We start from the raw sequence: 12,204 nt of genomic DNA, 5'->3' as shown, positions 1-12,204 counted from the left end.
AGGGTTTTTCCAATGATAAAAATAATTGTATTTAATTTTAAACATGTTTAAGGATTAGACTATTTGTCCAAATTAAAAGGATGGCTCAAAGTTTAAAAGGATTTAGAAAAATAATTAACTTTGGTAGAAAGGTTAAGTCCATTTAAAGTATGGTTTGGACTCATGCTCCAATATTCAATCTTTGAATCCAGCTTGATCTAGTTTCAAGTTTATAATATGATATTTTTTCTTTTCTTATATATTATGTAATTTATATCATATGAAAATAAATATATTATAATGTTATTACTAAAAGGGATAATATAATTTTAGCTAGTTAATTTGGCAACTAGGTTCACTTCAATATTTGTACTTGTTTTTTAGTCCACATCATTAATACTTGAACTTGACAACTAGATCCATTTTGATTCTTGAACTTGAAAAATATAAAATATTAATGATATGTCACTCTAAGATTATGTCACATTATCATTTGAAAAATAAAAAAATTATATACATTTGCAGGTGATGATACAGTAAAATCCTAGAGTGTCACATTTAGTGTTTTAATAACTGGATTGATAGTTAAAAAGGTCCAACTATTAGTTTCTATTTCAACCAGTTCAATCAATTTGATCGTCGAACCAACAAAAAATATTCATAAAAATATTAAAAAATAAAAAATACTAAATCAGTTCAATTTGTTCAACTTCCAATTTTTATCCCAGTTTTCTATTTTTACTTCAAGCAATTTTTGAGTCAATTTTGTTTAACCCTTTTGTTTGGACCATTATGACAACCAATTTTCGATCCATCTAATGTAGTCATGTTCTAGTAACACTAGTCATATAATTAAATATTAACAGAATACAAGTTCAATAACCAAAATGGATCTAATTGCCAAGTTCAAAGACCAAAAGGACAAAAAAAATACATGTACCAATGTGAACCTAGTTACTAAGTTCAGCGACCAAAGGTTATTTATCCCTTACTAAAAAAGCATTTTTAGCTGTTTATTTTAATAATTTAATAAAATGAAAAGAAAATATATAAAGATAGTAAAAAATATATGTTGTTGACAACTTAGAATCTTTAGAATTTTGCTATAACTGTAAATTAAGGATTAAATAGGCATAATACTAGTGATTGTATAGTTATTTCTTTCCTTAGATATGATTATCTTTTTGTATAAATAAGCTATGTAATCATCTCTTTGATATATAAGAGAAATTATTCTATTTCCTTACAAAATTCGTCTCTCAATTCTCTAAAATCAACATGGTATTAGAGCTTTTACCCTAATTTAGGGATCAATATTTTTTTTTATTTTTTTGAAATAGCATAAACTTTAGAAAAATACCCAAACCTCTTAGGGTTATTACCTTTTCTCACCGTTAGTCCTAGAGGAGTCAAAACTTCATCGTCGATGAAACCTCAAAAGTCAGCCTCTGGAAAAGTCCCGTGTCAGTCTCACCAACTTTTACTAGTCACTATCACTCTCTCCATGCGCCAGCGTGTGACACCCACTCTAGTGGATTTTATTTCGCCATCGTTGTCGACCTTGGAGCAATATTTTGACCTTTTCCCTATGAAAATTTCTTGGTTTGGCGAGGTTGAAATTTTGGGTTTTTTTTAATTTTTTGGGTTTTTCTACAAATGCAAGTTGCTGTTTTTTTTTTTAGAAATTTTCATTTTTTCTTCCTAAAAAATGACAATGATAGATGAGAAAAAAAACTTTCCCCTTTGATGAAATTAAGCACCTTAGACCCCTCTTGTCACAACTTGAGACTCTTTCTTGAAGTCAGTTAATGTCTATAATGTTCACAGTAATACTCAATCTTGGTTATTGATTCTAGTGCAAATAGACACATGACAAATTCCACTATAAAACTCTTAAACTACTTCCCATGTTAAACAAAGGAAAGTATCAGACTAGCTGATAGGTCATTTACTCTTGTGTCTAGATCAAGTTCTGTCATTTCTAAACCAAATATTAAACACTATCATACGTTTTACATGTTCCTTAATTTCCCATTAACCTCTTATTTGTTAGTGCTATAACAAAACCTTAAATTGCAAAGTTGATTTTTTTCCTAATCATTGTGTTTTTAGGATCTTCAAATAGGAAAGAAAATTGGTAGTGGTAGATTGTATGATGGTTTATATTTGTTAAATTTATGTAATGGTTCTACTTCATCTTAAAGCTTTCTTTGGAGAAAATAAGGTTATTAACCAAGAAAGAATGCAAGGGCACAAACGATTAGGTCATCCATCATTTTCGATTCTAAAAAAGTTATATCCTAATTTGTTTTCAAAGACACAGTTAGATTCATTGTTTTATGAAGCTTATAAGCATGCTAAACATACTAAGAACTATTCTTTTGAGAAATAATAGAAGTATCATTCCTTTTATTACTATTTACCCTGATGTTTAGGAGTCAACTAGGCATCCCTCATTATTTAATAATAGATTGTTTATTACTTTTATTGATTGTTGTACAAGGATGACTTAGGTGTATTTATTGAAGTCAAAAAATGATGTGTTTGCATGCTTTCAATCTTTTCATAAAATGGTGAGTACTCAATTTGATGCTAAAATACAGTTTTTTAGAACTGATAATGCTACAGTGTAACAGCCTACACGGAGGAGTCTTAGTATTCGATTACTATTTTGCGTATAGATGGTAAAATTTAAGATAGAGATGAGTAAGTAAATTAGTTATTATGTCTAAGTAGAGTATTCTTAGTTATTTGTCATTTGGGGAATCCCTAATTTTGGCGAACACTAGGGTTTGGCAGATTCTTCTCTTAAGTATCTGCCCACCTTAAATGTTTAGTTGAGACTTGATTAGTTATGTTGTAATTTAGTTAAGACTTAGTTATAACTGAACTAGAATATTGTAGTTGATTAGACTCAAAACTTGTTAAGTGCACTTAATCATGTGAATCAAGAGTGTTAGAAGAATTACTTGATTTCTTCACGAATCCTTGTCTCCGTTGCTTAAGTATATAAGGATAGCAGTGATCTTTCTAAAACACCCTTACATCTTCTTCTTTCTTGAATTCCTCTATAAATCTCTAAAAAATCTAAGTTTAGAAGAACTTATTAAAGAGAAAGTTCGCAGTATTTAGCTAACCGACGTTAATACCAGCTCACTAGTAATTTCTGGTGAATAGATATTATCGAAGTAATTTACGTGTTTTTTGTACCGCATGCATAGATGTTAGAATGGCGTGTGAGTAAGGAAATTTCTTGATTTTGAATTAAGTGTTACCGATTCTTGCATGCATGTTAAGATTTAATAGAATGATGATCTTATATGTATAAATTATCCTTCTTTTAGCTCAAGAAGCTAACGAAGGTCCCAATGATAAAGGAAAATGACCTGCTGTCTAGACTTGTACTAGAGTTTCTGGTGAGTTCTTTCTTACTTCTATTGTTATATAACTTGTGTAAGGTAAGCAATCTTCTTCAGTGATGCATGAATGGTATATATGTGGATGATGGCCGTCTAGTGTCGTCAGTTTGAGTTTAGTCTATCTATGTTATGAAGTAAATGCCATCCTTCATGCATAAGCCAGTGCCATCTATTTGTGATATATGAGATATGATCTGTAGTGATGGAGTGATCTCCCGTAATTCAGTGTAGCACATTAAACTAGTTTTCATACTTAGGGAGCTTGAATACGGGCATTGTCATTAGGTTTTAGTTTATTTTCTTAGTTTAGTTTAAGTTCAATAAAAAGTGTACTTTGAGTCTTTTATTAACTTTAGGAGTAAAATGAGGCCTAAAGGCGAGCTAACATACTTAGTGAGTGTGTAGGAAACCATTTAAAGGCATAGGAACTCAAGGCTGGTCGCTATGTTGCAACACAAGAAGTTTAATGTCGCAACATAAGGAGTAGAATAAAAGAATTTTCATACTGCCTTTAGTGTCGCAACACAACCAAGAGATGTCGCGACACACCCTTGAAGCAACCCTTGAACCAAAGCATACTGCCTTCGATGTCACAACATAGACACTGGATGTCACGACATTGGCCTTTTATGGGAAACAACTGTGTGTTAGGGGTGTTTCGGTTAGTACAATGGAAATTAAAACACAAAAGCGTTAGCTAACTTAGGGTTGAGGATGACGACTACCCTAACTCTATAAATAGATTCTATTAGTACTTGTTTAAGAACAAATTTCATATTCTAAGTTTTTCTCTATAATTTTAGTTTTAGTTTTCCTTTCTTTTAGGCTTTAGGTTTATTTTCAGTTTTTTTTCTTCGTGTTCTTTGGAGAACTTGTTTTGAAAATGCAATCAAACGTTTAATGATTATTGCACTTCATTAATTGAATACAAACAGGATTCTATAAAATCTATTATTTATTTATTCTTTATGCATATCTTTATTATCAAGTTTATTATGTTTATGGATTCCATGAGGAACTAATCCTCTTATAGGGGATTAGCAAGTAGAGGTGTGATTAACTAATTGTTATGTAGGGTTTTCTTAGCAAATTAGCTATTTTGGGAGTGGAAGAACTTAAACCTAGGCTTGATGACCCTAAAAAGTCATTTAGGTAGGAATTAACCCAAACTTGGTATGGCCTATCTATGAACACCTTAACCCCGAATTGGTCTGGACTGTAAGGTCGAGAGATAAGTAGTTATTACTGACTCGTAGTTTAGTGGAAGATCAAGAGATCCTGTTAGGGTAACAACTAGTTGATTGGATTGAAACCTAAAATAAGAATTAGTTATGATCACCAAAACGAGCTAATCATCCATGTTTACATTTGATTAAGTTTAGAAATTAGTTTTCTGAAATCTATTTTATTTATGCAATTTTGATTCTTATTTATAAAAAATCGAAAATTCTTTTTTATGATTTGTCGTAATATAATTTATTTGTTTTACTAATTAATTTTATTTGCGTTTCGGTTAACTTTAATTTAGTACTTGCCTCTCTTGGGTTCAACTCTCGGAGTACTCACTACTTCGTTGTAGCTCTATTACAACCTAACCCGTATACTTGCAGACATTGCCTCAATTTCACATCTTTAGTTGCAGTATTTGCACTTTAGATGTTAGTACATCCGGAGGCGGTCAAGTTGTTGGCGTCGTTGCCAATAAGGCAACGCTATTAAGTTGATTTTAATCTTTGTGTTTAATGGAATAATTAGGAGATATTTAAATTATAGATACGATTTTTATTTTTATTTTTATTTGTACTAAATTTTTTTATTTTCTGTTTGGGGTCAATGTATGACTCGCAGTAGGGGAAAACCTATAGAGCTGACCATTGATCCTGAAAGAATAATCTGCAGAAATCGTCAACAGCAACAACAACAAAAGTAGATGCAAAATCAACCGCCTATAGTAGGTAATCCATTACATGAAAACCTGATGTTCAACGAGGTTGACAACACTAACATCCAAGATTTACCACCACCGTCGCCGCAACTACTAACAAATCCACCTATGGCGTAAGCAGAAAGAACCTTAAGGGATTATGCGCACCTAATCTAGAGATGGATCAAAGAAGCATCACAAGGCTAACTATCACAACAAATAAATTTGAAATCAAACTGGCTATGATCTAGATGATCCAAAACAATTCATAGTTTTAAGGCACAATGACAAAGGACCCAAACCAACATTTAAAACAGTTCCTTCAGCTTTGTGATACATTTAAATACAATTGGGTTACCGACGATGCTATACATCTCGAATACTCCCCTTTTCTCTAATCAATAACACATTTACTTGGTTAGAATCGCAGGTACCAGTATCTATCACGACATGGAATGAACTTGCAGAGAAATTTCTACAAAAGTTCTTTCCTGTTAGTAAAATAGTCCAACTAGGGAGAGAAATCACTGCATTTAAGCAACTAGAAGGAGAGAGTTTTCACGAAGCTTGGGAGCATTTCAAGATGTTAATCCAAAGATTCCTACAACATGGTTTACCCAAGTGGTTGAGACTATGGATGTTTTATAATGGGTTGGATGCACACATACGCTTAGGAATAGATGGAGCTGCAAGAGAAGCCCTGGTGAATAGGACATACGAGGATGCATATTACCTAATTGAAAATATGGCAATGAATTCCTGTCAGTGGCCAACCAAAAAATATACATATGATCAGAGACCATCTACAATAAAATTTGTCCAAGAAGACGACATATATCAACATATTTTGGACAGAATTAATCATATAGTGTCTCCATCTAATACGTCATCAACATTCGGAAGAGACAAACCTCTTTTCCATTATCTCAATAATCCAACCGAGGACGTGAACTATATCGGGAATAGGGGTGGAAATCCTTATTCAAATATGTATAATCTTGGCTGGAGAGATCATTCAAACCTTAGATGGGGAAAAAACTAGGGAGGAGGTACTAACTCTAATTCTGCTAAAAATAATAATTACCAACCTCCTTATTTGTAGAAACTCAGGAAAGGGCTATTCTGAATGAGCATACTGTATGTGGTCAACATTTGGATCGGATCAAGGGGAAGATGCAGTCAATACGGATTGAAGTAAAACATGTGCAATCTAAGTGCGCCAATACAACAAAAACATTGACTAAGCTTGAGGATCAGATGAGCCAATTGATGTGCATTATGGGAGACATCAAATTGCAAATTCGCACTGGAATCCCTAGCAACATTGAGATAATCCTTGGAGAGAAGAGAATGAGCACGTGAAAGCAATTATGTTCCGCTCAGGCAAAGTACTGAGTAGCCCAAAGAACCTAACTTTAGAGGAGAACAAAAGGGGTAGTGGTGATCTTCAAAAGGATCCCCAACAAGCTAAGAATGAACTAGAACTAGAGGAGGTAGCCAAGCTGGCAGCTAAGCTGGATGAAGAGCCAATCAAGGAAGTTGCATTAGCAAGGGTACCATTCCCTTCAGGATTAGAAGAAAAACAAAGACGAGATGAGGCTGAAGTTGTAAGTTTCTTAAACTTATTTAAATCTCTAAACGTTAACTTACCTCTAATTGATTTAATTGAAAAATTTACTAAATACACAAAGTGTTTAAAAGAAATTATGTCTAGACATAGGAAAATAAAAACATGAGAGCAAGTCAATGTAACGCCTCATGTAGTGCAATTACATCCAAAAAGATGCCCTCAAAATTAAAAGACTCGGGGAGTTTTACAATACCAATTGAGATAAGGGATATTCATTTCAGTAAGGCTCTATTTGATTTAGGAACCAATATTAATTTGATGCCCTTGTCTATATATAAAAAACTCCGGTTAGGGGAGCTTAGAAATACACAAAGTTCACTATAATTAGTTGATAAATCTTCAGTACAACCGAAAGAGGTACTTGAAGATGTGTTGGTTAATGTGCAAAATTTTATCATCACGGTCGACTTTGTAATTTTAGATTTTAAGGGAGATAGTGAAATACCCATTCTGTTGGATAGACTATTTCTAGCAACATCGAGGTCAACCATCGACCTAGAAAATAATGAGTTAGTAATGAAGATCAATGGTGAGACCAAAACTTTCAAATGTGATCATCAACAGAATGAGGTAAACAGGGAAAAATTAAGGAATAAATGTTTTAAGATATCTATAAAAATCCCTAACTACCTTAAGCCAGAAAAGGTGTTTTCTTTGATCAGTGCAGGTCGAAAGAGCAAATTCAAACAAGATAAATGAAGAAAGGTGGAGTGACATGATGGATGCTGGACGAACACTGATAGAAATAAAACTAGCAGAGCATTTACGTGTGTTGTAACAGAGATGACAAATGAATCCAACAGCAAAATCTAACCTCTTTAAATTGAACTAAAAATTTTGTGTATATTAGTGTGTTCTATACTAATGAGTAGCGTAAAATTTATTTTTACTTAAAATGATCAAAATTGTTTATTGAACACTTTAAAAAATGAGAAAATGGACTGAATTAGAGTCAATATCACAACATGGAACCTCTATGTCGCGACACCGCTTATAGACTCAAGAAATTGAGAAATCTATCTCGATGTCACGACATAATAGCTAGTATACCTCTAGACTAAAAAATTTCAAGGTGTGTCGCGACATCGAAACCCAATGTCACGACATAGAACCCCTCTCTCGTGACATCGCTGCAATTTTCTGCAGGGTCGACTCGACCCGTTCACAACTCTTTGACTAAAAACTTGTTTTAACTCATTTTAACTTTAAAACACCCTAATTTTAAACCTAAAAACACTTTGAACATAACTCTAGGCCACCTCTAAACTTTATATTTCCCTAAACTCTCTTAAACCCTAAATCCCCTTTTCGACTTTTCCCTATTCTAGTGCAACAATTTTCTTCTTTTTTATTCCACTCGGTGCAGGAACTAGAAGTATATCAGTAACAAAGCAACCACAACAAAAGCTCTATGAGAATTTCTAAAATCTCATATCAGGTTTAGGGTTCCTATCTCATTGTTAATGTTCCATTGAATACATTGCTTGATATTTTGTCTATCTCTAGCATAAGAGTACAATAAATATGCTGGCTAAGAATTCTAAAAAAATGAATAAACAAGAACCATCATCGATTTCGAATCCTTTAAAATTCTGAAATTCTAATGCTAAAAAATATTTTCTTGAACTTCAAGGTAAAACATTTATTCAAGAAAGAGGATTCGAACCATCGATGGTTCTATGCAATGAAATTTGATTTTTAGTCGGGTACCATAATAGGAACGCTTCTGCACAATCCCAAAAGAAAACGATGTTATTCCACTTGTGCAATAATTTTAAGCTGCTATTAGGGATGAGGAAATCCAGAGACCACATGGTGTTATGTAACTCCCCAAACCCGGCCTAAACATTAGGATCGAATCTGGTGATGTCACATTGTAACACCCCTTACCCGTATTTTACGCTGGAATAGGGTACGAGGCATTACCAGAATAAATATACTTATAAACATATTAAATCGAGTTATAAAATTTCATCCAAATTAATAACTTTCAAATTATTATCTTCGAGTCGCTAATTAGGGTTTATGAGGCCCAATACATACCTATTCATATGCTCAATATATCCGTTAAATTAATCCAATATTGAAGAATCCACTTTAAGTCAGAATCAATATTAATCACAATCATAAATCTTTTCATGTTATTTTCATATATCACTAACTAAACTTTGAATGTCAATTTACCTAACACATTCTGGTATACACAATGTTTAATTGATGAAATCATTTAATTGAGCTAAATTTCATATTCACTCCAAATTTTCTTCTATATCCATAAATGCTTTCACTTACCATTTACCTAACCAATTTCTTGAGCCAAGCTATCACACAAAAATAATACATCACCTGTGCTTCATGAATTCAATGTTCAAATCTTATCACCATCAAATCCATGCCATTCGAATACTTAAGTTTATTCAAGCATATATTATTACATTTCATATACCAAGCATATGTCAAAATTACGAATACGTAATCAATTAATTTGTCATTTATTTGACTAGAAAATTAATCTCAAAATTCATAAGATTCCATTACTTAAGATATGCCATAAAACACTCCTTTAACATAAACTAGCACCATGGCCAAATTTTCAGTATGCTATTTATTCCCCTTTTTCCGAATCACATAGCAAAATATTACAAATATGTATATATTTCAATACTATAATTATGCATCAACTTACCAACATGAGTTAATTCATGAGCCACTCATGACATCATTTCATGCCAAATATACCACACGCATATGCTATGAAACTTTATTTTCTCTCATGAGCTTACCATGACCAGTAATGCACCAATATAAGCATCACTCCTATTTCAACATTTATCGATTATAATCAGAAATTTAACCAATTATACACAATTCATTCATATACTTTATTTTCCTCCTCCTCCTCTCCATCCCACATTCTTTATGTATATAACATGCTTAAATAGCATTATACATAATTTCACTATTCACTTATATTTAAATTCAAAGCTGTCTAGTCGAGTTATAGTCACTAAATTATTTTTATTTAGATCTACAGAGCTCCAAATTAAGTTCCGTTAATTTTCCCTGAAACTAGACTCACATATATTCTTACCATAAAATTTTCAAAAATTTTTTCTTAGCAAATTAGTATATTTTATTCTTTAAATTCACCCCTATTTCACTATTCAACATCTCTGACCTCTCTTCACTAAAAATGAATTATCTAATTGTATAAAATTCAGATGATATTTCCATTTATTTGCTTTGAAATAGACTCATTAAGAATTATAAGAATATAAATTATAACTTAATTATTTTTGTACAATTTTTAATTATTTTCCAAAGTCAGAACATGGGATTCTGAAATCAATCCGACCCTACCTCACTAAAATTCAAATATCTCAAAATATATAACTCTTTTTCTTGCTCTGTTTCTTTTATGTAAAAATATACTCATTAAGATTTCATTTCATATCTTATTCACTTTCTAATTCAATTTCCACCATTTTTGGTGATTTTTCAAATTCACACTATTGTTACTGTCCAAAACTATTTTGTTGCTAATTTTACTTTTTCATAAGTTCACTTTTTCACTTTCAATCATTATTCAATTCAATTCCACACATATATTCATCATTCAATCACACTTAATCGTTACATGATCTCATGTATTTTCACCTAGTCAATTTCCCGATGAACACTTCGGAATAATAACAGATACACGATGGATTCAGCACACAGCAACCACCCTTTGTAATCAATGATATCCGGTAGGATCAGCACATAGCAAACCACCTTATAATTGATGATACCGGTTCACATAGTAGCCTGCACATAGTACTACACATGTGATCGAAGCTATCCGGTACGCATAGTAGCCTGCACATAGTACTACACATGCGACCTATCATTCTGGTACACGTAGTAGCCTGCACATAGTACTACACACTTGACCATCACTGTCACTTTCACTTTCACATAATGGCCTACACACAGTCCATGCCACACATGTGATCATTTCTGTCACTTCATTCGTATCCCTTTTTATTCAGAATCTTCAATCGAGAAATTTCTCATTTTTTCCTTTTTCACTAATCAAAGTCAATTCCTTGTCTTTCTTGACTTATAATAACACATTTAACTTATTTAACACTCACATTATTTAATCCAGTCCAAAAATCACATTTTGGAAAAATTACATTTTTACCCCTAAAGTTTCACAAAATTATGATTTTGCCCCTAGGCTCGGAAATTAAAATTTATTCCTTTTTATTATGTTTTATGACATGCTGAACATTTTTCCCTTCTATGGAAACATCAAATTCTCACTCTAACACTTACTTATGAACATTAGGTATTTTTACCGATTATGTCAATTTACTCGTTTTCACTTAAAATCGGTTAGCAAAAGTTATTTAACATAATTTAAAGCTTCATATTCTACCATAAAACATCAAAATAAACATATTTCACCTATGGGTATTTTTCCAAATATGAACCCTAGATTAAATTATTGCTAGAATAAGCTAAATCAAGTTACCGGTACTCTAAAAACGTAATAAACATTAAAAACGGGGCTTGGAATCACTTACTATGGAGCTTGGAAGCTTGAAAACCCTAAATGTGGCTTCCCCCTTGCTGATTTCGTTCACCATGGAGAAGATGGACAAATTTTTGGCTATTTTGGCCTTTTTAATTCTTTTAATTACTGAATGACCAAAATGCCCTAACTTAAAAATTTCCTATTTCACTTATCTCTTGTCCATTTTTGTCCAACAAGTTAACCAATGGTCTAATTACCATTTAAGGACCTCCAATTTAAAATTTCATAACTATTGGACACTTCTAACATGTAGAACTTAACTTTTGCACTTTTTACAATTTAGTTCTTTTGACTAAATTGAGTGCCCAAACATCAAAATTTTCGAACGAAATTTTCGCGAAATCATTTTGTGAAATCGTAGATCATAAAAATATAATGAAAATAATTTTTTTCTCGTTGAATTTGTGGTCCTGAAACCACTATTTTCGACTAGCCCAAAATTCGGATTGTTACATGTTATGTGGAAAACCACAACAGTACGAGGTAAGGATATGTCATTCTCCCCAAAAAAGATTTGTAAATATTACGGTGCCCCATACTATGAATTTGATTTTTTAAAAAATATTAATTTAATGGAATTTAAGATATCGATATGGCAAGCATCATCAAATATTTAACTGGAAATTGAGGTGAATGGAACCTCCGCTTAGATACCTGGCTTCTAACTAAT

The 12,204-nt window shown here is 32.2% G+C and overlaps 1 non-coding gene across 1 annotated transcript; it reads right to left on the bottom strand.

The window, feature by feature from the left end:
- Positions 1-5,830: 5,830 nt before the first annotated feature.
- Positions 5,831-5,937, bottom strand: LOC121218950 (small nucleolar RNA R71). The gene has a single exon (XR_005915431.1). It is a non-coding gene; the product is annotated as a small nucleolar RNA R71 (small nucleolar RNA).
- Between the last annotated feature and the right edge of the window lie 6,267 nt (positions 5,938-12,204).

Source organism: Gossypium hirsutum, chromosome D06 (genome assembly GCF_007990345.1).
Source record: "Gossypium hirsutum isolate 1008001.06 chromosome D06, Gossypium_hirsutum_v2.1, whole genome shotgun sequence".
NCBI lineage: Eukaryota > Viridiplantae > Streptophyta > Magnoliopsida > Malvales > Malvaceae > Gossypium > Gossypium hirsutum.
Note: the sequence above shows the minus strand (reverse complement) of the source record. Positions and strands in the feature narration are given on the sequence as shown.